This window comes from Lithobates pipiens, unplaced genomic scaffold (assembly GCF_037356315.1).
Source record: "Lithobates pipiens isolate NorthernLeopardFrog02 unplaced genomic scaffold, aLitPip1_a1.2 Scaffold_18, whole genome shotgun sequence".
In the NCBI taxonomy this organism is placed as follows: Eukaryota; Metazoa; Chordata; class Amphibia; order Anura; family Ranidae; genus Lithobates; species Lithobates pipiens.
Genome location: NW_027507758.1, coordinates 540,539,379 through 540,566,556, shown reverse-complemented (window position 1 = coordinate 540,566,556; position 27,178 = coordinate 540,539,379).

Below are 27,178 nucleotides of genomic sequence, written 5' to 3'. Positions count from 1 at the left end.
CAGCCTCATCAGTGCCCATCAGTTCAGCCTCAACAGTGCCCATCAATGCAGCCTCACCAGTGTCCAGGAGCTTGAGTGTGGACAACAACTCCTGAAATGCAACAGCGGCCAAAAATTTCACCTGAATATTCTCCTGCTGCCAAGTGTACAGTCTCCACACTAAAACTGTCCTGTTCCTGCTATACTCTTGGTGGGGCAATTCTTAGGGCTGCACTTCACTAGGGTCTCTATACCTTCAAGAGCTCTGGGGTATTTTAGTACCATAACAATACAGTTCTGTTGAGTACAGATGGACACACCCATCCATACAGATCTATAGAGTTTTCATATACAATCCAGTCCATATAGGTCTTCAGAGTACAGATAAGCACACTGGTCTACAAAGTTCTAGATGGTACAGATATACACACTATTGCATACAACTTTGGTGTGATTGTGTGTGGGCAAGTCCGTTCATTCGGAAAGTCCATCAGAACTCTGTCAGAACTCCGTCAGAACTCCGTCAGAACTCCGCCGAAAGTCCGTCGGACCTAGTCCCTCGAAAAGTCCGGTCGTGTGTACGCGGCATGAGGGAAAAGATATGCACACTGGTCCATACAGTTCTTGTAGAGTACAGATATACACACCAGTCCATACAGTTCTTGTAGGTTACTGATATGCACACTGGTATACACAGCTCTTGTAGGGTACAGATATACAAATTGTTTATAAAGTTCTTGTAGGGTATAGATATACACAGCCGTTAATACAGTTCTTGTAAGGTACAGATATACACACCTGTCCAAACAATTCTGTAGGGTACAAACATAGACACTGTTCCATACAATTCTGTAGGGTACAAATATACACACTGTTCCATACAATTCTTGTAGGGAACAGATATGCACACTGGTCCATACAGTTATTGTAGGGTACATTTATACACATCAGTCTATACAGTTCTTGTAGGGTACAGATATACAAACTAGTCTACAGAGTTCTTGTAGGGAACAGATATACCGTACACACTGGTCCATTAAGGCTCTTGTAGGGTACAGATATACACACCGGTCCACACACACATATATGCACATATACATATATATTATATATATATATATATATATATATATATATATATATATATATATATATATATATATATATATATATATATATATAGTTTTTATATACAAACCAGTCCATATAGGTCTTCAGAGTACAGATATGCCCACTGGTCCACAAAGTTATAGATGGTACAGATATACACACTAGTGTATACAATTATTGTAGGGTACAGATATGCCCACTGGTCCATACAGTTCTGACGAATACAGATATACACACTGGTCTATACAATTCTGTAGAGTACAAACACACACACAGGCTCATATAGCTTTTGTAGGGTACAGATATTCCACCAGTTCCAACAGTTCTTGTAGGAAACAGATATGCACAGTAGGGTACAGATATACATACCAGTCTGTACAGTTCGTTTAGGGAAAAGATGTGCACACTGTTCCATACAGTTCTTGTAGAGTACAGATATACACACCAGTCCATACAGTTCTTGTAGAGTACAGATATACACACCAGTCCATAAAGTTCTTGTAGGTTACCGATATGCACACTGGTATACACAGCTATTGTAGGGTACATATATACAAACTGTCTGTCTATAAAGTTCTTGTAGGGTACAGATATACACACCCGTCCATACAATTCTTTAGGGTACAGATATGAACACTGTTCCATACAATTCTTGTAGAGAACAGATATGCACACTGGTCAATACAGTTCTTGTAGGGTACAGTTATACACACCAGTCCATACAGTTCTTGTAGAGTAAAGATATACAAACTAGTCTACACAGTTCTTGTAGGGAACAAATATACACACCGGTCCATAAGGCTCAGGCTCTTGTAGGGTACAGATATACACATTGGTCCATAAGGCTCTTGTAGGGTACAGTTATACACACTGGTCCATAAAGCTCCTGTAGGGTACAGATATACACACTGGTCCATAAGGCTCTTGTAGGGTACAGATATACATTCCAATCCATTTCTAAGCGGTCTTGGAGAACTTAGGTCACTCTGAGGGTTTGTAGCTCAGTGCCATTTTCACACTCCAGCCTCTAGTTTCAGGCTGCCTGTGGTTTCAGGGGAAAACGGATAAACCGCCAGTGACTTCTTGACCTTGTCAGGCTGTTGAAAGATTTTTAAAAAGACTGTATTAGCTCAAACATCATTCACCACAGACCATATCTGCGTGATTTATATTCTGGCAAACAAGACCGGAGCAAAGTGTGAGTTGTTTGATGTTCCCACCTTGTGTTTAGTGAGGAGATGCAGATTGCATAGTACAGTCAGGAGAGGACGGTCATACAAGATAAAAATGATGTATGTAGGGTGGTCTGGATGTATGGTATAGCTCTTCATACAAGGTATAGGATTGTAGATCAATGGAAGTTTTCAATCCCATTGTGTGCTCTTCTCCTCATATACAATGTGTAAATATTCATACTGAAGGGTCATGGCAAGCAGTTGTATTTGCTATTATTCGGTCTGGTTGGAACTTTATGTTCATATTATCTCAGTGATCAGTATCATAATCTATTCTTATTTGCTGGTCCAGTTTTCAACTCTTTTACCTAACGTCTCTGCCTGCAGCCTTGTCCACGGGACGGTCGGCCCAAAAGCCGACACACAATACGATAGAAAGTGCGAATCACAAGAGGGGCTGAACAGAAATGCAAATACTCTCTCAACTAAATCAGTAAACATTCATGTAATTCAGTTATGTATCTGACTGGAGTTCTGTTTTAATGTAAATAACCTTGGCTAGACATGGCCGTGTTTTACTCTATAGTTTTTAATAATATTTTTTATTTATTTTATTTATTTCAGGTACTTATATAGCGACGTCAATTTACGCAGCGCTTTACATATACATTGTACACAGTGCCGATCCTGACTTCCCTGGGACCCTAAGCTAAATTCTGCTAAGGGGCCCTCTACCTGACCCGTGATGCCATGAGCTGTGTAAACCATTTGCCATTGCCACACAGTCACACCTGACACTTCAGTGCTCCCAATACAATCCTCCCTCCTTTAACCCTTTCATGACTAAGCCTATTTCTGACATTTTGTGTTTACAAGTTATAAGCCATATTTTTTGCTAGAAAATTACTTAGAACCCCCAAACATTATATATATATATATATATATATATATATATATATATATATATATATATATATATATATATATATTAGCAGAGAATCTAGAGAATAAAATGGTGATTGTTGCAATACTTTATGTCACACGGTATTTGTGCAGCAGTGTTTTGAACGCAACTTTTTGGGAAAAGGGACACTTTCATGAATTTTAAAAAAATGAAACAGTAAAGTTAACCCAATTTTTTTGTTATAGTTGCATGCACTTGTGGAATGGTGACAAACTACGGAACCTAAAAATCTCCATAGGTGATGCTTTAAATTTATTTTTGAAGTTACCAGGTTAGAGTTACAGAGGAGGTCTAGTGCTAGAATTATTGCTCTCGCTCAGACAATCGCTGCGATACCTCACATGTGTGATTTGAACACCGTTTACATATGCGGGCGCGACTTCCGTATGTGTTTTCTTTGCTGACCAAGCCCGCGGGGATGGGGGTGCTTAAAAAAAATGTTTTTCTTATTTATTTTGATATAATTAAATTGTGTTTAAAAAAAAAAATTTTGATCACTTTTATTGCTGTCACAAGGAATGTAAACATCCCTTATGACAGGTACTCTTTATATAGGGTTTGGGGGTCTATCCCTCCTTTGCACTTCAAAGTATTCAGATCGCAGTTTTTGGCGATTCTGAATACTGAAGCTTCGCTGTCACGTCGCTTCTGTGTTTACAATCAGGAGACTGGAACAAAGCCATTTCCGGCTTCGTGCCAGTCTGTCCCTAGCCGCAGGAAGTGGCGGACCGAGGATCGGCCCCCCGGTGGGACGGAAGGCCTGGTCAGAATGGCAGGAGGCAGCAGGAGAGGGGGGGACTTCCCCTCCTGCTCCTCCGGGATAACAGCTGAGCGGCTTTTAGCCGCATCGGTTGTTATCCCTTGAAAGCCAATCGCCTGCTCTAAACAACGGTACCGGGATGATACCTTCAGCTGCTGGCATCATCTCGGTATAACCCCCGAAAGCCCAGCGGAGCTCCGGGAGCAGAGCTAATCTGCCCTTGGGGGCCCCCCCACAGCGGCGGGGCCCTATGAAGCTTGTGTAGTGAGCGTATAGGGCGAATCGGCTGATTGTACATATACATCAGTCAATGCCCTCAAGAAGCTTACAACCTAAGACCCCTAACACACATTCATACTTATTAGGGCCAATTTAGTCAGGGTCCATTTAACCTACCAGCATGTCTTTAGAGTGTGGAAGGAAACCCATGCAAGCACAGGGGGAACATGCGAACTCCAAGAAGATGGTGTTATAAATATACACTCAATTACCAAAAGTATTGGGACGCCTGCCTTTACATGCACATGAACTTCAATGGCATCCCAGTCTTAGTCCGTAGGGTTCAAAATTGAGTTGGTCCACCCTTTGCAGCTATAACAGCTTCAACTCTTCTGGGAAGGCTGTCCACAAAGTTTAGGAGTGTGTCTATGGGAATGCTTGGCCCTTCTTTCAGAAGCGAATTTGTGAGGTCAGGCAGTGATGTTGGACGTAAGACCCTGGCTCGCAGTCTCCACTCTAATTCATACCAAAGGTGCTCTATCAGGTTGAGGTCAGGACTTTGCTTTGTGCACTAGTTCAAATCATTTGGTGGAGGGGGGATTATGGTGTGGGAATTGTCTTTTTAGGGGTTGGGCTTGGCTCCTTAGTTCCAGTGACGAGAACTCTTAAGGCTCCTAAGACATTTTGACAATTTCGTGCTCCCAACTATGTTGGAACAGTTTGAGGATGGTTCCTTCCTGTTCCAACATGACTGCGCACCAGTGCACAAAGCAAGGTCCATAAAGACATGGATGAGTGAGTTTGGGGTGGAGGAACTTGACTGGCCTACATACAGTCCGGACCTCAACCCAATAGAACACCTTTGGGATGAATTAGAGTGGAGACTGCGAGCCATGCCTTCTCGTCTAACATCAGTGCCTGACCTCACAAATGCTCTTCTGAAAGAATGGTCAAACATTCCCATAGACACACTCCTAAACCTTGTGGACAGCCTTCCCAGAAGAGTTGAAGCTGTTATAGCTGCAAAGGGTGGGCCAACTCAATATTGAACACTACAAACGAAGACTGGAATGCCGTTAAAGTTCACGTGCGTGTAAAGGCAGGTGTCACAATACTTTTGACAATATAGTGTGTGTGCATGACAGTCATTGACTGCAACACTATGTGGATAATCAGGGCCAACCAATGTTATGTAGAAAACAGGTTCATTGTGAGATGCTGTAATAACTGTCTGTTAAACATGTAGAGACGAGAGAGTGAATCGTATAATATAACCTTCTGAAAATATAGAAATAGAAATAGAAATGTTCAAGACACAAAAAATATAGATGAACGCCCAGCAGATATACAAGACACAAATGGTAGTTCTGTAATCATTAACACATTGCTAAATAATAGTTTTAATGCATGTAGTGTAAGTACCTTAAAGCTGAACTTTACCCACAACAGTCTTCAACAAAAGAACACACATTAATAAGTACGCTAATAAAATAAATGTTTGCTGTAAAATGCTGGGATTGTTCCCGTTTCTTCTTGCTGGAGGCTGCAATTTTGTTGAAGTCCAGAGCAGTCACTTCTTTATTAGAATCTCTCCCTCCTTTCCTTGGTCTCAAAAATATATGATGTCACTTTCTGTAATTGAAATGTGTATATTTCTAGTCTTGAATGTATGTCTTGGCTTAGCTAGAGAGGAAGGCTGACAGAAGCTTTAACACCTTCCCGCCCGACCTATAGCAAATTGATAGCCAGGCTTTACCGTTCTGACTGGACGTCATATGATGTCCTTCACAACAGACTGCTCGTGCGAGCCCGCCGGATGGCAAACGGTGGTGTGGTGTGTTCCTCGGACACACCACATCTCTGATCATGGTAAAGAGCTTATGACATTGGCTCTTTACAATGTGATCAGCTGTGTCCAATCAAAGTGTAAATAGGAAATGCTGGTTATCAGCATTCCTCTACTCACGCTGACAGCATTTGAGGAGATGAGAGCTGATTTTTCTCAGCGTTTTTTCTCAGTGGAGACATCTGCACTGATAATCAGTGCCCAGATTTTCAGTGCAGCCCCATCAGTGATGCCCACCAGTGATGCCAATCAGTGTTGCCTTTCAGTGCCCATCAGTGATGCCTGTTAATGCCCATCAGTGAATCCTCATCAGTGCCGTCTATCAGTGCCTATAATTACTGCCTATTAGTGCCCACCAGTGCCACCTATCAACACAATCAATGCCCATCAGTGCTGCATATTAGTGCCTCCTCATCAGTGTGCCTCAGTGCCACCTCATTGGTGCTGGTCAGTGCAGCCTCATGAGCACACATCAGTGAAGGAGAAAAATTTACAAAATTTTATAACAGAAATTAAGAAAACCTCTTTTCTTTTTGTTTGTTTAGTAAAGAATAAAAAACGAGTGGTGATTAAAGGAGAAGTATAGCCAAAGCTTGTTTGGCTAGACTTCTCCTATGGATCACAGGAGTGCAATTCGTTTGGAATCCTGTGATCTGTTTTCAGCTGAGAGCGGACTCTCTGCTGACATCACCAATGCCAGTCCAGGTACCATGTCATCCTGACAATGGATTCGCCAGCTGCCTGGACAGACACCCGTCTCAGCGAGCCGCTGAGAGCCTGAGACGGCCACTCCCCACCCCCTCCACCACTCAGCCCTCCAATGAGTGAGGAGGGAGAAGAGCAGAGAGCTGTGACTGAGTCTGCAGCTCTCTGCTCACAGAGCTGTGAGAACCGAGCCATCAGTTATTTTCGGTTCTCAGTGTAGAGGCATTGGAGGACAGATGCAGTATCAGACCCATGCTGCAGCCACCTAGGTAAGAATTAAACCTTTACTTCTCTTTTAAATACCACCAAAAGAAAGCTCTATCTGTCTCAAAAAAATGATAACAAACTTTTGTTTGGGTACAGCATTGCATGACCGCACAATTATCATTAAAAAAACGCAACAGTGCCGAAAGCTGAAAATTGGCCTGGGCAGGAAGGGGGTGAAAGTGCCCGGTCTTGGAGTGAAATTCACAGTCCTCCATGAGAAAGAAAGGAGAGGGAATCAAGCAGATGAGATAGTAAGTTTAACTCTTCTGTGTCTCTTATCACCTCTCCTGCTTTTCTTTTCTCGCTCTCCAGTCTCTGTTCCCTCATCATAGTCTGTGTCATTCCTGTTGCTTTCTTCCTACTTCAGCAACAGTAAATCTTAAATCTGTCAGCTGATAGGCCTCTAGTGGTTGAAAATCTGATTTTAAGCACAGTGCCCAGAATAAAGAACAACTTAGCATGTGCAGAGCAGGTTGAGTGCATTACTGGATTTTAAACAGTATAGACACTTTTTACATATCTGCATAAGGGGCCTACATGAAGTGATCTATCAGGTCTTAATTTTCTGACTAAAGCTCCACTTTAAGTTGACTTGATGTTAACATTTGGAGCCTACAGAGCTGTACTGCAGAGGGGGTGAGGGAGAAGAACCACCAAGAGCCAATCAGGTGTGTTGCAGTGGAAGAAGCATGCTAACAGGAGGAGAGAGCAGAGTGACAGAGAGATGAGATCATCAATGTGCTGCATCTCCTTTTGCTGCCCAGTCCCCGTTCACACCAGAATGTGCTGAGGAGCAGCCCAGTTGCAGTGAGTCTCAAAAAGTAGTGCAGTGTGGTGTGATATGAGCCTATTCAAAACAAATGGGCGCAGATCGCATCGCACTGAACCACATATGAATCAGCCAGGAATCGGCCCCCAGAGTATAGATGGTGAGGGGACCTCAAGATAAAAGTTAACCACTTGCCGACCGACGCCTGCCATTATACGCCGACACAATGGCATCGGTGAGCAAATGGGCGTACCTGTACGTCCCCTTTAAATGGCGGGGCACGCGCCTCCGCCACGTACAGCATGAGCGTCCCCTCAGGACCCGCAGACACGATGTCTGCTGGTCTCCCAGGGATCGTGTCATAGAGCCTCAGAACGGGGAAGCAAACAAGGCATTTCCCTGTTCTGCCTTGTGACATGACAGAGATCACTGCTCCCTGTCATCAGGAGCAGTGATCGCTGTCATGTGAGTTGAAGGCCATCCCCCCCACAGTTAGAAATTACTTCCTAGGACACACTTAACCCCTTCACCCCCCCCCCCCCCCGTGGTTAACTCCTTCCCTGCCAGTGCCATTTACACAGTAATCAGTGCATTTTTATAGCACTGATCGCTGTATAAATGACAATGGTCCCAAAATAGCATCAAAAGTGTCCGATGTGTCCGCCATAATGTCGCAGTCCCGATAAAAATTGCAGATCACCGCCATTACTAATTTAAAAAAAAAATGATAATAAAAATGGCATAAAACTTTTGTAGACGCTATAACTTTTGCACAAACCAATTAATATATGCTTATTGCGATTTTTTTTACCAAAAATACATAGAAGAATACATATCGGCCTAAACTGAGGTAAAAATTCGTTTTTTTTTATATATATATATATATTTGGGGGATATTTAATATAGCAAAAAGTTAAAAATATTTTTTTTTCAAAATTGTTGCTCTTTTTTGTTTATAGCACAAAAAATAAAAACTGCAGAGGTGATCGAATACCCCCAAAAGAAAGCTCTATTTGTGGGAAAAGAAGGACGTCAATTTTGTTTGGGTACAACATCGTAGGACCACGCAATTGTCAGTTAAATCGACGCAGTGCAGAGTCGCAGAAAGTGTTCTGGTCGGGAAGGGGTTAAAATTTTCCGGGGGTTAAGCGGTTAAACCACAGCAGAGAAAGATCAGGGCTCCTCCCCTGCTAGACAGGTCTGTGCTGCGTGGCAGAGCTGTGTAATTCTAGGGAATGGATGGACAAAAACACGATTCCTTTGGCATCCTTGCATTTAGCTTTAACTCAAATTGGGACAAATATAACTCAAAATGTAAAATATAACATTCTATATTTCCCCTTTATCACTGAATTTTTAGAACTTTACAGGTCATAAGCATGGCTCGTGACTCGCTATGACAAAAGCTGAAGGGGGATTATCACAAACAAGGTTAAAAGTGACAAAAGAGACAAACACAAGCTCTTCTGTATGGTAATAGAGACTTACAGGAATAGCTGGATCACTTTCATCAGCTATTGTGTAGCTTCATCCTGATTGCAGGCTGATTCTATTATGTTGCTGGTAATTACAGCCCAGAATAAACACAGATGATATAATTATATGTCATTGAATTATCTTTATCTAGGAGGTCTGTGGCTGGTAAAGTGCATTACGTTAATAGGGGGTGGTGGTGACTGTCCTATCAGAAACATGTCAAACTGATTTGGCCATAGCAGGGGGTTGTTACAAATGACACTCTTGAATCCCAGAAACAAAGAATTGCCCCGGCGTTTAATAATTGGTCACAGATTGTTGATAGTATGATACATGTCCCCTGCACAGAAATACGGATAAATTAAAAAAAAAAAAAAAAAAAAAAAAGGATAACTGAACAATGATTTAACCACCCAGATCAACAAAAGTCTCACGCGGTCACTATGCAGGTATTCAGGACGCCGCGGCTGTTGTGGGGATCTGAACACAATACTCGTCAGAGGAGATTCTACCATTTGCACTATTTAGTGTTGATAGGGGCTGGAAGAGAAATGTATATGTCTGGTCTTAGGCTGGATTTACACCTACGCATTGTTTGTACTTTTAGCATTTTGCAAATTTGCTCTACAGAACATGTTCCATAGGAAACCATGTTAAATGGACTGTAGGGAAAATCTGCAAAATGCAAAAAGTACTAAAAATGCATAAGTGTGAATCCAGCCTTAGGACTAGGGATGAGTGGATTCATTTTGTCAAAACTGATTTCCCTACAAAATGACTAAATTGTTTTGAAGCAAAAACTTTGAATTTGGATTATTGAGCTGCTTAGGCAACATTTTCTTGTTAACCCTACATTTCATATTCCTGATATGTGCCTGTTGTACAATGTTCTTATATGAGAACGACTCCTGTATTGCTTGCTTTATGTGAAATCCCTGGTGTTACTGCTAGTCACTCTGCTTTCCCATTAAAAACTGACCGCAGTAAGCAGGAAAACACATCATGGTCAGTTCTCTAGCTATGCTGGGAATTCAGTGTGTTCTCCTCCAATGATCAGACTTGTCCTTTCCCTGAAGAAACGGCACGGAGGGCCCTTTCTTCACAGCTCATGCACCGGTGACATTATTCACGCAGTGTACAGCAAATATATCCTAAACAGCACACGTTTAGGAGATATTTCCATTGCCTATAAGAAAGTCTTATCCTAGGGTTACCTATAGGGAAAAGTCACAATCAGGTTACAACCACTTTAACCACTTGCCTACAGGGCACTTTCACCCCCTTCCTGCCCAGACCAATTTTCAGCTTTCAGCGCTCTCACACTTTGAATGACAATTACTGCAACACTGTACCCAAATGAAATTTGCGTCCTTTTTTTCACACAAATAGAACTTTCTTTTGGTGGTATTTAATCACTAGTAGGGTTTTTATTTTTTGTGCTATAAATAAAAAATAAAAAAAGACTGAAAATTTGGTGAAAAAATGCCTTCTTTGCTTCTGTCATAAAATTTAGCAAATTAGTAATATGTATTCATACATTTTGGCCAAAATGTATATGGCTACATATTTTTGGTAAAAATAACCCTAATTAGTGTATATTATTTGGTTTTTGTGAAAGTTATAGTCTACGTGCTGGTTCACACAGGGGTGAAACGACTTGCAGCGCGACTCACAGACGCGACCTGCACACGACTTCAACAGTGACTTGCAAAACGACTTCTGTATAGAAGTCCATGCAAGTCGCCTGAAGTCGCCCCAAAAATAGTACAGGAACCCTTTTCTAAGTCGGAGCGACTTGAGCCGCTCCTATTAGAATGGTTCCATAGTACAGAATGGGACACGACTTGTCAGGCGGCTAAGTCGCCTGACAAGTCGCGGTAGTGTGAACGGGCACTACAAGCTATGGTGCAAATCATTGAAAATTGATCCCACCTGATGTACCGAAGACCTGATCTCATTTCTTGAGACACTAAGGCTGGATTCACACTTATGCATTTTTAGTGCTTTTTGCATTTTGAAGATTTGCACTACAGTCCATTTAGCATGGTTTCCTATGGAACACGTTCTGTAATGCAAATCTTAAATGCTGGAACACGTGTTTTGGAATTTTGCCATGTTTTGCGTTTTTTTTTACGCTGTGGTTGCTTAGCAACCAGCTATATACAGTGAAAAAAAAAAACGCAAAACGCGGCAAAATCACGGTAAAAACCCGGTACTTGCGTTTTTTATACAGGTCCATTGACTTCTATTACATGCAAAACGCTGCATTTTGCATGAAAAAAGTCCCCGACCCTTTCCAAAAACGCAGAGGCACAAAAATGCATTGATGTGAACATGTTCCATAGGAACCCATGTTAAAAAATTTCCCTGCATTTCTGCAAAATGCATCAAAAAACACGTTAGTGTGAATCAAGCCTTACAAGCCAGGAAAATGCATTTTTTTCCCACAAAGTTGTAAATTTTTAAGACATTTCCAACACATAGCATGTATATATGACCCCATTTTGGAAAGCAGAAACCCCAATGTATAATCTATGAGGCATAATGAGTCTATTGAACGATTAATGTTTTTCCAGAAGTTTTTGGAAAATGTAGAAAAAAATTAAAACGCATTTTTTTCCCACAAAGTTGTCAATTTTTAAGATATTTCCAACACGTAGCATGTACATAGCAAAAATGACACCCCAAAATACATTCTGCTACTCCTCCTGAGTATGGCGATAGCACATGTGTGAGACTTTTACACAGCCTGGCCACATACAGAGGCCCAACATTGAAGTAGCACCTTCAGGCGTTCTACAAGCATAAATTACACATCTCATATCTCAACCACCTATTACAGTTTTGAATGCCCTGGAGCCCCTAAACAATGGAAACGCCCACAAATGACCCCATTTTGGAAAGCAGACACCCCAGCGTATAATCTATGAGGCATAATGAGTCTTTTGAACTGTTCATTTCTTTCCAGAAGTTTTTGGAAAATGTGGAAAAAAAATGAAAACGCATTTTTTTCCCACAAAGTTGTTTATTTTTAAGATATTTCCAACACATAGCATGTACATAGCAAAAATGACACCTCAAAATACATTCTGCTACTCCTCCTGAGTATGGCAATACCACATGTGTGAGACTTTTACACAGCCTGGCCACATACAGAGGCCCACCATTGAAGTAGCACCTTCAGGCGTTCTACAAGCATAAATTGCACTTCTAATTTCCTGACAAACTATTATTTTTGAAGGCCCTTATATTTCTAACACATAGCATTTACATAATAAAAATTCAACTCCAAAATAAATTCTATTGAGGAAAGCGTAAAAAAAAAGTATTACCTGTGTTTTTTGTAGTGTCCCCAGAGGAGGGAATTGGTCCAGGCAGCAGGCAAAGATGTGCTTAGCAACAAAGGTGGCCGGGTGGCAACAAGTTAAATTACACAGGTTCTGTGGCAGATTAAGGTGATAATTACACTCACTTGGTGCCCGATTTGCAGTAAATTCGTCTCAGAAACTGTGTAATTCGTATGTATTCGGGCTTAAAGGGATGAGGTGGCAACCCTAATGCCACCTGTGGCTTTCTGGGCATAGGAATTTTACACTAAAGGACTTTGCAACCTCTAGATGTCCGTGTGCATAAAGCCTAAGACCAAAAGTTACTGAACACCTCACCATCAAGCCAATATAATCTTGTTGGACATTGCTTTGCAAAACAATATACATTAATATGATGTTGGCCCCTCCTTTGCGGTTATAACAACTTCCACTCTTCGAGGAAGGCTTTCCACAAGAATTTGGAGTGTGAAGACCTGGCTCAAAATCAGCATTCCAATTCATCCAAAACATGTTTATTAGGTTGAGGCTCTGTGTAGGCCACTCGAGATTCTCCACACCCAACTCATCAAACCATGTCTTTAAGGAGCTGGCTTTATGCACAGGAGCACAATCATGCTGGAACAGAAAAGGACCTTCCCAAAAATGTTGCCATCAGATTTCTATCGCACAGTTGTATAAAAAGTCTTTGTATATTGAAGCATTAACAGTACTCTTCACTGGAAACACCAAAAATCTATTATGTAGTAGGGTGTCCACATACGTTTGATCATATAGTGTAGGTGTACTGATGTAGTGCTTGTATGGCTAAGCCATCTGATATTGTTAATGTGAATGCAAAGACCAGCCAATCAACTGGGGTGGGGGGGTTAAAAGACGGTTGGCCTAAGTGTAGCAGTAAATATAAATTCTTCCCAGTTAATTACCACAGAACATGAACATTAAAATACATTTTTTGCAACCCAGCCAGTCAGCGTCTTGGCAGTCTCATATGTTGCATTTTGATTTGATTCTGCTAATACATGAGTTCATTACATCCACTTCTGTGGGATACATCCATGCTTATCTGCTATATAACCTAATTAAAGTATATCTACAGCCCAAACCTTTTTTTTTTTTTTTTTTGTCTGGAGCAGGGCCAGATCTAGGGGGGTGTTGATGTGAGCTGTGCCCCCTCAGATTTAAGTTGCATCCCACCAGGTCTCAGAGCGCATGCACTGCTCTATAAGGCAGTCTGATGAGGGTAATTGATATTGTGAGGATCAAGGTATAAGAAAACCAAGATGGTTGACAGTATGTTTTACTAAATGCTTATCTTGTCTGTTTCATTCTCAGTATCTTAAAGACACATCATCCTTAAGTCCGGGTGGGTGCAGTCACGTACACATAAGAGGAAACCTTATCTTAAGGACCATCTGCCACATCAGCTCTAAAAGCAGAAGACGCCTAGAGAATTGCCTTTTATGGAAATTGTTGTTGTGTTTCAACATTCCTGAAGCCTGTCTTTTGTGTATATAAGAGACCTGTGTTAATAAAGAGTCTCAGAGTTGGGTGCAGTCTTCTGAGCAGAAATACTGAGAACTTCTTTCCGTGTCTCTTTGCTTAGATAAGAACTCTAATAATAATTGGGAAACGGTAACATAACTTGATGAGTAGGTGACTTGCTGTAGTCACACCTAACATTTTGGCGCCCGAACAGGGACTCGCTGAAGAAACTACAAGAGGCGAACGAACATAAGGACGGAACGAAGAGGTCGGGCACATCAGGAACCACAGACAAAACCTGCGCAGGTAAGAAAAGCTTTATTTTCTTATAAAGTCTGTGCTTCTTAGATTTGTGCCCACCTGATCTGTCTGAATTGTTCTTCAGGTAAAACCAACCTCTGTAGTAAGCGAGTCTTGAATTTAATATTTGACTTATGTTACCGTTGTTTCTTGTCTGTCTCCTTGTCATCTGTCTGTTGTGACTGAGATAAGCCCTGTTTGTATGGTGTGAATTGAAACATATATCATCCCAATGAGTAACGGAATGCGCCTTTAACTCGTAAGAGTACTTTGGGGGTCCGACACTTAAGTTTGATATATGCTTTTTGATTCATGAGCCTAAAAACGGGTTGAAAGTATAAGTCCTGACTACCTCGATAAAGCAGGAATAAGAAACGAATGCTGAGAGATTCCATGGTAATGGGAAGGGAATAAGGTCTCCACAAAGTCCGGAGATCTAGTTATATGTGTTTGGCCACCAAAAGGAATGCTTGTATATGTTGTAGCCGTCAGTCTGGTCATAATATTTGTCAGTTGGCTAGCATATAAAGTAATTCGATTTCAGAAATCTCATCCAGGAGAGGTTTTTAGTATTTTGGCACCCTAGGAGGAGAAGGCAACGAGACACTTAGTAAGTGATCCAAACGTCACCTAGGCAAGACTGTCAAAATGGGCCAGACACATGGTAAACCCCAGGAGGAATCTCAGAAATGTTATGCTGTTAAAGACATAATTACAATGTTGTATGGGAAGGACAAGGCACAGGGCACGAATAGAGTTCTCAAGAAATTTGGAATGGATGGAGAAAATGGGCTAAGTGTAGAAGGTTGGGAGAATATAAAGAGAGACAGACAGGGAGAGGTCCTGCAGAACAGATGGGTATCACAAATACAATGTTTAATTAAGGTTTCCAACAGGGCTAAAGAGGAGGGATGGAAGTATTGTCATGAACAGGGTGGATGGGACATGAAGGTCCGACGCAAGAGTCTCCCTTCAGCTCCCGAGGATGGAGTAGAAACGGAAGGTACTCCACCTCCTTATAGCACTACCAAACCGGGTAATGAAAGACCAAAACTTTATCCTTCCTTAAGAGGAAGAGGATGGGTATGCCGAGTATGCGGTACCCAGAATACAGACTGGGCACAGGAATGTGTACATTGCGGAGCTCAAAGACCAGAGCCCGTAGCTCCAGTCCACAGTCGGACTAGGGTAATACAAGTAAATAATCCAAATGCGGGTCAAGCAGGACAGCCACCTACAGTGACTCGACAAGTCGTTCTGAGGACATGGACACCTTGGTCGGCTGACACTCTTATGGCATTAATACAGAATGCTCCTGATCCCGTAGCAAAACCTGCCGCATTCTGTAGATTCGTGACACAATTACTAGACACACATGAAGCAGCTTGGCAAGATGGGGAAGATTTGTGTAGACATAAAATGACACTGACGATGTTTAATCAATTTATGAATGAAATTGCTCCACATAGACCACAAGGGGATCCAGCGGCAGATCCACCAGGAATACACCCCCGTCACATAGACTCTAGACCCCTGTTTATTAATCAGTTACGAGAATTTTGCCAAGGGAAACAGCAGGAAAGGGGTTCGACAGCGCCCATAAAACAGGCCCCAGGTCAGACTGTTACAGAATTTTACCTCAACATGGAAAGCATGATGGCTGACGAAGGTCTAGATTTAGCCTTACCCGTCACCATTAGGGCTTTCAATCGACAGTTTATGGAAGGACTAGTACCCCAAATAGGTGACAAATTGAAGGCATGTACTCCCGAATGGAGAGCCATACGGGACAGAGGAACATTGTTGCAGAAAGCACAAGGCATAGAGGCTGATTTAGCAGAAGCTAAACACAGAAGGACACCGGGAGTTAACACTGTTGCCCGGGTCAATGAAGGAGGGAATTCCTCCCGTAAACCTCTTACCTGTTATTACTGCAACAAGGTGGGACATATAAAAAGAAACTGTAGGAAAAGAATAAAGGACGAACAGGAAGGAAATACGGACAGAGACAAGAGGGACAACAGACAGAGGCGTACCAACGATAGGGACGATCCGACAGCATGACTTGCCCCAGTCCTAGCTGAATCAGAGAATAAAATGCTCCACATGTTGATGAAGGTGGAAGGTAAACATATTCCTTGTTTAGTTGACACAGGAGCATCACGCAGCTTATTATCTGATTCAGTAGTCCCTCCACACATGACCTCCCGTGACACCATACCCATAAGTGGTTATGACGGTCTTTTGTCCGATGCCCCACTGACTAAACCTTTAAAAGTAAAAATAGGGAATGGCAACCACCTGACACTTGTGTATTGTTGCAATATGTAGATGACCTATTGTTATGTTGTCCGGATAACGATACTTGTTTAAAAGCCACTCTATCATTATTACAATTCCTGGCTGAAAAAGGGTGCAAAGTGAATAGAACTAAGTTACAGGTATGCCAGAAAAAGGTTGTCTTTTTGGGCCACTGTATATCCCAGGGGACTCGACACCTCACTGAAGAACGAGTCCAGGCCATAAGACAAATGAATGTCCCACGCAACTTTAAGCAACTTCGTATGTTTCTGGGAATAGTGTCATATTGTAGACAATGGATACCACATGCCAGTTCTCTGATGCAGCCATTATATGATTGCTTGAAAATAGTACCCTATGTACTCACAGAAGCAGGTCATAAATCTTTTAGCACCTTAAAAAAGTTACTAATTTCGGCACCTGCGATCGGGATTCCTGACTATACCAAAACATTTCATTTGTACATTGCTGAAATCACGGGACACGCAACAGGGGTGTTGACACAACAACACATCAAACAAAGGCCGGTAGCATACTTCTCAGCGGCTCTCGATCCTGTCTCTAGAGGATCACCGTCCTGTGTACGAGCAGTCGCAGCAGTGTCAATTATCATTGACAAATCCTCAGAAATTGTCTTAGACAATCCTGTAGTGGTACATACCACACATGACATACACGCCATCTTGTCACAGGTTCAGCCAAAACACATATCAATGGCGAGGCAGCTGCGTCTGCAATGCACCTTGCTCCTACCTCCCAATGTTACCTTCCAGCGATGCACTTCTTTTAACTTAGCACAACTTTTACCCTTACAGACAGATTTGACAGGGGGGAGTAATGGTGAAGGCACAGCACAAGAAACTCAGGATTCTGACACACTTTCATTTCATGACATAACATCTGATGAACACGATTGTTTTCAACTTATGGAACAAGAGACCACGGGGTTCCCACATGTCACAGACACACCCATTGCAAATGCAGAACACACACTGTACATAGATGGTAGTAGATTTGCCGATGACAAAGGTAAATATCACACAGGTTATGCTGTGGTAACGGACACACAGGTAATTGAGGCAAAATCACTACCAGCACACATGTCTGCACAAGAAGCGGAACTAACAGCTTTAGAAAAAGCCTTAGAACACTTAGAGGGACAAGAAGGGAACGTTTACACTGATTCTGCATACGCCTACGGTGTGGCACATGATTATGGCCACATATGGAAAGCTAGAGGTTACCTTACAGCAGCAGGCACACCTGTTAAACATGGTGAAGGAATCAAAAGAGTCCTGAACAATCTTCAAAAAGTTAAAAGAGTAGCCATTATGAAGATAGCGGCACACACGAGCGCAAAAACAACTGAGGCAAAAGGAAACGCATTTGCAGATTTAGCTGCAAAGAAGGCAGCTCTAGGGGAAGTAAGCCCTGAGACCTTAGCCACGGTACAGGTGAGTATGCCCGAAACCACATGGCAGCAGCTGATCGAACTACAGGAACAAGCAGGGACTACTGAGAAGGACCGTTGGGTTAAGGAGGGAGCTGCACCAGGCCTTGACAATGTATGGAGAGAGGGAGAAAAAAATATGTCTACCCGCTTCTCTATACCCCGCAATGGCAGCGGCTGTCCACTTGCCCACTCATGTCAGCTCCAATTCTATGTATAGGATTGTAAGCCAAGGATGGCTAGCCCCTGGATTCAGTAGTACTGCAAGGAACTACTGTGCTGCATGCCAAATCTGTCTGTTAAATAACCCAGGACAGAGAGTGAAAACCCCACGTAAACATCAGGTCCGGGCCCAATATCCCTTTCAGAGACTGCAAATTGACTACATACAAATGCCCAAGAGCGGCCCTTTTGAATTTGTTCTCGTGTGCATCTGCCTATTTTCAGGCTGGCCAGAAAGTTATCCTGTGAAATCAGCTACGGCAAAAGCCACCGCCAAGAAACTGATTACTGAGCTGATACCTAGGTTTGGTCTCCCAGAAACAATAGAATCGGATAGGGGGACACATTTCACGGGAGAAATAATGCAAAATGTGATGGCAATGTTAGGGGTTCAACAAAGTTTTCACACCCCTTACCACCCACAGAGTTCAGGATCAGTAGAAAGAGTAAATGGGACAATAAAGCTAAAAATACAAAAAGCCATGCAAGAGTTAAATAAACCATGGCCTGAGTGTCTACCCTTAGCTTTGTTCTCTATTAGGTACACTCCAACAGGAAAAACCGGGTTATCCCCATATGAAATACTTTTTGGGAGTGTACCCAGATTAGGTTTATATTTTCCTCAAAGTATGCAATTGCAATGTGATAGTTTAACTACATATGTGATACAATTGCAACAGCGTCTAACTAAAATCCACAAGAGTGTGTATTCTTCTCTTCCAGACCCTAATTCTGTCACAGGTACTCACGACTTACAACCGGGAGACTATGTGTATGTAAAGAAACATACCAGGAAGACACTGGAACCAAGGTTCGAGGGTCCTTTCCAGGTGCTATTGACTACAGCAACCTCAGTGAAATTGGAAGGGAAACCTACCTGGATCCACGCTTCACACTGTAAAAAGGAGCCAGTTGGCAAATGACAACATGTATCTTTTTATTCTTTTTGTTTCAGTAATCCTGGCCAATAGTTTGGTTGCCTCACAGAATGAAATTCGCAAGGATGAAGGATTTTCTAAAAAAATGTTATTACTGAAGTTTAAATATGCTTATGCTCGGAAGTCAGGATATGAGAAATGTTGGGTTTGCAGTAAATTACACCCCAGCACGGCTAAAATACCACTGATGGCAGTTCCTATAAATTATACTGATCTTGCTAACAGTAGCATTAACATAATTGGAACAAATACCAGCAAGACAGTAATGTTTAAATCGAATGGCCTCGCCTTTCCCCCTGATTGGTGTTTCAACCTAGGGAACACAACGGGAGGAAATAGAGAATGCCAAGACAGCAAGTTTAACTTGTCCATTGTCGTATTAAATGGAAGCTTCTACCCCAGTAATACCAGTACACACCAGACATTATCTGACTTCCTCACTAACATTGTGGATAATAAGGTTAGGTGGTTAGTGTCCAACCTTTCCCTCTATGGATACACCTCTCGTTATAGACGTAATATCAGTTCAAGTCCAGTAGCCTTAGGAAACAATATATACATCTGTTGTGGGGATAAGTTTATACCTGGATACCTAGAAGGGCTCAGGGATGGTGCTACCTCGCAAGTTTGGTACCAGTAATGGGAGTAGTGGGTGATGAACGAGGTGATCACCTACTAGAAGCTAGTATGCACCCCAGATATCCCCTCAGATATCGTAGCAAAAGAGAAATATTTTTAGAGCAGGACATGGCATGGGCTTGGTTCCCGTCCTGGACAGGATGGGGTATAGACTTAATGAAGCGACTAAATAACTATACTGGAATAATTAATGATATTTTGGAGAAAAACTCTGATGACATTACTAAGTTAAATCTAGAGACCAGAGCCATCACAAAACAAATAGAATTACATGAGTTAGCGATTGAAAGTATGAGTGCAGCATTAACAGGACTCTGTGAGACCACAGAAGACTATGAATGTTGTACTTGGATACATAACACCAGCATCGAAGTACCCGATTATTATGACATCATTGCACAACACCGCACGGAAGTAAAGGATCTACAGGAGAAGGCCCGTAATATTGGCCGTGACTGGGATCCTTTTGGTGGAACTTTTAGTTTCTCAGGGTTATTTTCTTGGTTCAAGAAGGCAGCAATGACGATTATAGTAGTGCTTATATTCATATTTCTCATTTATTTGTGTTTTAAGTTGTTTATGTGTTTTTGCAAGAAAGCCAAGGTAAATGCTGTAGAAAAGATGGAACTTTTGTAAGTTGATAAGTTGGATAAGATAGATGGATTTAGTTCCTTGACATCACCCATCTTTCAGAAAGGCCACTCTTCCTGAATTTTAGATGTTGGTACTATCCAGGGGGATGGGTGTATACCCCTCTGACAACTCGCGGTCAGGGAGAGTACTTTGGACATAGGCCAACTAGAACTTGTTCAGGTGGACCCAGGGTAAGAGGGAAGGGTGATGTCAAAGGGGGAAATTGTGAGGATCAAGGTATAAGAAAACCAAGATGGTTGACAGTATGTTTTACTAAATGCTTATCTTGTCTGTTTCATTCTCAGTATCTTAAAGACACATCATCCTTAAGTCCGGGTGGGTGCAGTCACGTACACATAAGAGGAAACCTTATCTTAAGGACCATCTGCCACATCAGCTCTAAAAGCAGAAGACGCCTAGAGAATTGCCTTTTATGGAAATTGTTGTTGTGTTTCAACATTCCTGAAGCCTGTCTTTTGTGTATATAAGAGACCTGTGTTAATAAAGAGTCTCAGAGTTGGGTGCAGTCTTCTGAGCAGAAATACTGAGAACTTCTTTCCGTGTCTCTTTGCTTAGATAAGAACTCTAATAATAATTGGGAAACGGTAACATAACTTGATGAGTAGGTGACTTGCTGTAGTCACACCTAACAATATAAAGGAGCATTCTGATGCAGACAGTTGATGTAAAGAGGCATTCTGATTGGGACAATTCATGTAAGGGGGCATTGTGATGGGGATACCTGATGTAAAGGGGCACTTTGATTCGGGCACCTCATGCAAAGAGGCAATTAGATGGGGTAACTGATCATATGTGTGCATACTCTGATTGGGACAGTTGATGTAAGGGGGCACTCTGATGAAGATACCTGATGTAAAGGGGCACTCTAATGGGGACCCCAATGTAAAGGGGCACTCTGATGGGGAGACCTGATGTACGGAGGCACTATGATGGGGACCAGGATGTAAAGGGACACTCTGGTGGAGACCCTAATGTAAGGGGATACTCTGGAGGGGACCCTGACATAAGGGGCACATGTTCTGTTTAATCACAGTAATCTAATGACAACCTAATACATACTAGTGTAGCACCCTGAAGTTTAAAGGAGGCCTGGGACCTTGCTACATTTGGCGCCCAACATTGGGCTAAGGCGTTGTCCTTTCAGCAACCAGCTTCGGCTCCATCAAGACTTCCTCTGGCTCCATGGGAAGGTGGCAAGTAACCTTTACACTTCTAATGGACTGCGTTGCCATGAGTATTATCAATGTGGGGAATTACCATCAAGTTTCACTGCTCAGGCGAGAGGATCAGCCTGGTCTTTTAACACTTGATGCCAGCGCTGTGAGGGTTAATACAGACTCCAAAATGGACTCCAGGACAGTTTTTGCAGGCACTACAGTTCCCAAAGAACATTTGCACCAATCTGTTGGCAGGGGGAGGCGTTCCCGCTCTGCAGAGGAGGACGCATTACTGTTCGGGGCCGCCTTGGGTCCTCATGCTGAGACCTCGTGGCCTGAAAGGAAACATGGCACACCTGGGAGCGCCAGGATTTGAAGTCCCTCAACCCATGTCGGCCGAATATGACCCATGGGAAATAATCAGTCTGCCACCATGATTACTGATACAGGTATTCTGATGGCACCGAAGGGTGAAATTGCCCTGTACATTTCTCAAAGCTCCACAGCCATGAGGATCGTCTGCTGGCAGTGTTTCGGGTTTGCCCTGTTTATGTGTCCTTGGAGCCGCTGCTGTCAATGCGGAGAACTGCTGCTGATAGCTGCTTGGCCACCACTCCCGCCACAGGTGATGAGGGAAGATTAGGCTAGTGGATATGCCTCAGTGGAGGAACCTACGTCCAGTACCGAAGCCACCTATTCGGGCAGTCCTACTTTAGCTCAGACTGACTCTTCCTCCGAGGAACCAGATGTGTCTAGCGAGCTTGCAGACACTGCAGTTAGTAGACACCCATAGAGTCCAGTGTTCTGCCAAAAACTGTCCCCCCATCGGATAGTGTCCGCCCCGTACTGCGCAGGCACAGTGCTTGCGCAGTAAGGAGGTCAATGAGACTCCGAAAGTCTCCGAAGATGAACGGCTCCTGCGAACTTGCTAGTACCTTCTGCTCTGAGTCCAGGTTGAAGCCCCAAAATGCAAGTGGACATACAGTCGCACTTAGTAACAGGGCCCCTCGCGGGCTCGCTTCACTCGCCATGCTTCGGGCATGACCTCGCTTCACTCAGCAATTTTTTATTTTTACTCTATGTCCACTTGGATGATGGGGCTTGAACCTGGACTCAGTGCGCAAGCGCCGTTCATCTTTGGAGACCTTTGGCATCTCCTTGTCCTCCATACTGCGCAAGCACAGTGCAGGGCGGACACTATCTGACGGGGGACAGTATTCGACACAACACCGGAACAGGTGGTGCTAGTAACCCTTCTCCCTGCTACTGAGACTCAATCATCTACCTCGGCTACTACATCAGGTGTCGCAGTTGCGGAAGGAGGAGGTGGCCCTATGGTCATTACTCATCTGGCCCAGTATATTCACCCATCATGAATGAAGCAAGGTGAACGATCCCGGATCCCTCCTCGGCGGTGCCTGAAGCCGGTAAGTGAAGAAGGAAGGAAGAGTTTACGAGATAAATAAAGTGACTGTTATGCAAAGTAGCCATCATGTATCGAGCCTAGAAAATCTTCACCTTATCTTGTTCACTTCCCAACCTTAAAGTGGTTGTATAACCACATTTTTAACTTTTACCTACAGGAAAGCCTATAATAAGGCTTACCTGTAGGTAAAAAAAATATCTCCTAAACCTGTACGGTTTAGGAAATATTCCCCTCGGTATGCGCCGCTGACTGCAGCGGCGCATGCGCACAAGGGGTTTCTCGCCATCAAAATCCGGCAGCAGCCGAGCGGCCGGACTGAAATCTCCCGCGCGCATGCGCGGGAGTGACGATATCGCGGCTCCGGCCACTCACAGCGCCAGAGCCGCGATACCCGGAAGGATCGGGCCAGATGTCGGGGCCTCGTTCTAAGGTATTTCATAATGAGCTAGTATGCGGTGCATACTAGCTCATTATGCCTTTTGCTTTGCAGGTTTAAAAAAAAAAAATGTGCGGGTTTACTACCGCTTTAAGGGAAAAATAGTGTTCTACTGTTGGCGGGGCCGTTAAGACCACACCGCCTTAAGAAACTTATGAGTAAATTGTTATGATAGAAATACAGCAAAGAATCCGGGATTAAAGGTCCCATTGTTACTTGTCCTCACGTTCATTTGTTGAACTAATGCAAATAATGTCAGTTCTACCAAAGGGTTCTCAATGACTTTGTGATTATGGTGAATGCAAAGAGAGAATTTGCAATTTGCCTGATCCCGGGTACTACTAAGGACTGCTATGGAACTGTATCTGTTTACCAGACTTTGTGGATTACAAATATGTTTTGTGTGATGGCAAGGATGCTATGCTGACAACCACTACACACACACACACACATCTAAAGTGTTGCTAATGGAGAGCATTCCAGAGAGCTGTTCTGCCGGGACTATGCTGGACTAAATGCTGCCGGCAGATACATGGCGTGCCCCCCTGAAGCCATGTTGGCTAAAGTTTGAAGTTGTTGGGGTGATCCACCCTGAAGAGCGATCTGGGATCTCTAGCAAGTTGCTGATCTTAAGAAGAAAATCTTCTTTGTCCCTGGATGTCATATGGACAGACTGAGGATGTCTTTGCGAGGGGACCGATGTCCTGAAGTACGGTCCCTTCCATTAAGTCCTGGCTGCTTGTTGTCTGAAATGCAGCTGTGCCTTTTTGTCCCAGGAGTTGTTCCTGGAGAAGAAGGGAAACTGCTGTAAAATGTAGTTGATCCAGAAGGCAAGCAATGAACTCTAGCATGCCTTGGACTATAAGTGTTAGTTAGTTAGATTAGGCTATAATAGAAGGGTCAATTCTCACTATACATGTGAATAATAGACTAAACCATATGTCTTGACTGTTTCTAGGGTGGTCACCAGGTGGCGTGAGCAGTGCTGACCTGAGTGAACATTATTCACATTATTTATTATTATCTTCGGCTGAGGACAATTGAAACTTGCTTGATCACGTACAGTGGAACCTTGGATTACGAACATAATATGTTCAAGAGAATGCTTGTAATCCAAAGCACTTGCATATTAAAGCGAGTTTCCCCATAGAAGTCAATGTAAACGAAGATAATTCGTTCCACATTGACTTTTATTGCATGCAATACCACATGTGGCCAGAGGTGGGGGGCACCCGAGAGACTCGGAAATACTAGGAGACAGCTCAGCTGCACTCGGAAACCCTCGGAAAGGCTCAGAAACACTCGAGAATGGAGTATTTCTGAGTATTTCCGAACAGCTCCAAACCGTTCCGAGTGTCGCCGGCGCCCCTGCACCTCTGGCCAAATGCGGTACTGCACACCGCAGAGGCTTGAATCCTGCTCGTTTTGCGAGACAACAGTCACGATTTAAAAAAAGAATTGCTTGTATTGTGAAATGCTTGTTAACCGCGTTACTCACAATCCGAGGTTGCACTGTATGTATATACTGCACCATGTTACCATTGGATAGGATGCATTTTGCATTGCTGTTTACTCTTTCAGGTGTTGCTGAGTCTGCGCATCTTCCTTGGCTAAGGAGAGACAGGGATCTAACCGGACACAACCCTAATCTTTTCTATATCTTGTTATTGCTGTATATTTTAGATAGATAGTTAGGAAGCAATACCATTGCTCTTGCTTATTTTTAAAATTGTACATAACAATTTTTGATATTTCCTTGTCATATGTGATCTACTATCTCATGTGTCTAATACCATGTTTAGTTCATGTGGTACGCCACATACACTGTTACGGGTTATTCTTTCCCTGTTTCCCCACCCATCCCAGTTTTTGCCAGGACACTCGTTCTCAGTGTTGGGAGCTCAGATTATTTTTCTGCAAACTCAGAGACGTAGTTTTTTTTTGGTAAGGGAGGATGTAGCACCCTGAAGTTTAGGCAGGTATGCGCCTCGCAAATTTAATTACCAGGAGTAGTTATCCTGGTTGATTGCCAGAGATTCATTGATTTTTCCCAAAGTTTGGCCTTGTTGCACTTTTCTCTTCTACCACTAGGTGGCCGGGGACTTGGTGGTACTAGATATGAGAAAAGCAACCTAAGGTCAGATTTTCTTGAATTCCCTGGCCTCCTGGGAGAACCTATATAATCGGGTGGAGTCAGGTGATCTATGTTCTGTGCCACATGGACGGCTGTCTGGGTGGACGTGTGTGATATTGCCCGGGCTGCTAGGCCGGAGATTGGGCCTATCCCGGGCACATATGGCTGCTGGGCTGTCTGAGGGCCTATCCAGAAGCAAGAGAGCAGCACAGGGTTGGGATTGCGGCTGGCAATCCAACCAAAAGTGACGGTCCTGCAGGCCAGAGAACCTGTCATAGTCGGAGGTAGAGAGGAAGCTGTCGCCAGTAAGGAACTATCCACCTTACTACCGGGGACCACAGTAAGTAACTGAAGCAAGTACCGGAGCAGTATTCTCACCAATCGGGGACAGTGAAGAATCAGGAAACTTCAGTGGGAATCAAGCCAGGAACCCAGCCAGCAGAGGTGACACTTGAAGAGCAGCCTTGTGTGTCAAGCTAGGGACCGAGCAGACCAGCGTGGGTGAAGCTTGAGAGGTATCTAGAGTGCCAAGCTAGGGACCCAGCAGGGAAGCGTGGGTGACGCTTGAGGAAGATACCACCGTGATGATTGAAGGAACTCAAGGGATCCAGTAACAGTGAATCAGTGGGTCTAGTGAGAAACTGGGAGCTCAGTGTATTGGAGAACTATAAGGAGGGATTGTAATGAAAGTGAAGGGGAACTGTTAAATCTTGTGTTTGGAACTGTTGAAGACTGTTGCATAGGAGACAGCATTCCTACACATGCAGATGTGGTGTCTTGCTGGATGCCTATCCTTGCATGGCTCTCCTCCTATTGAAGTCTGAGTCACCAAATGAATCTTACAACTACCTAAGGGTGTTCTGGCCCTAACCCTCTCTCCCCCAAAAATACAAAAAGCACTGTTAAGAGAAATAAAACCTCTTTTGCATCCAAGAAGTGTCTGTGCCCAATAACTTTAACCATCCTACACCCACTATGCCTCCCAACCCACCACGTACAGAAGGATTTCAGCTATCTCTGGCCCTAGAGGTTCTCATCACACCAAAGGAGGCCTGGGACCTTGCTACATTAGTATTTCCAAGGCCATGAGACTGTATGACAGACTGTCAGTGACTCACACTTTTTACTGAACCCTCAGATCAGACCAGGCTGAATTCAGGCCTGGTCTACAGTATGGAATGGTGACAACCTGTAAGATTTTTTTTTCTGTATCCCAGGGCTGTCTTAATAGCACCATGAGCCCCTGGGCAAAGTAAAGCACTGGGGCCCCTACCAACCCGCCTCAATTTACGCACCTTCTCTTTAAAATTAAAGTATAAATAGTTGATAGAATTAAACATATATTTATTAGTACTTTCAATAAAATCTATTTTAAACAATAAGAAAACCTGCATAAATCAAAGACTAATCAATTCTAAGGGCCGTCTCAATAGCATCATG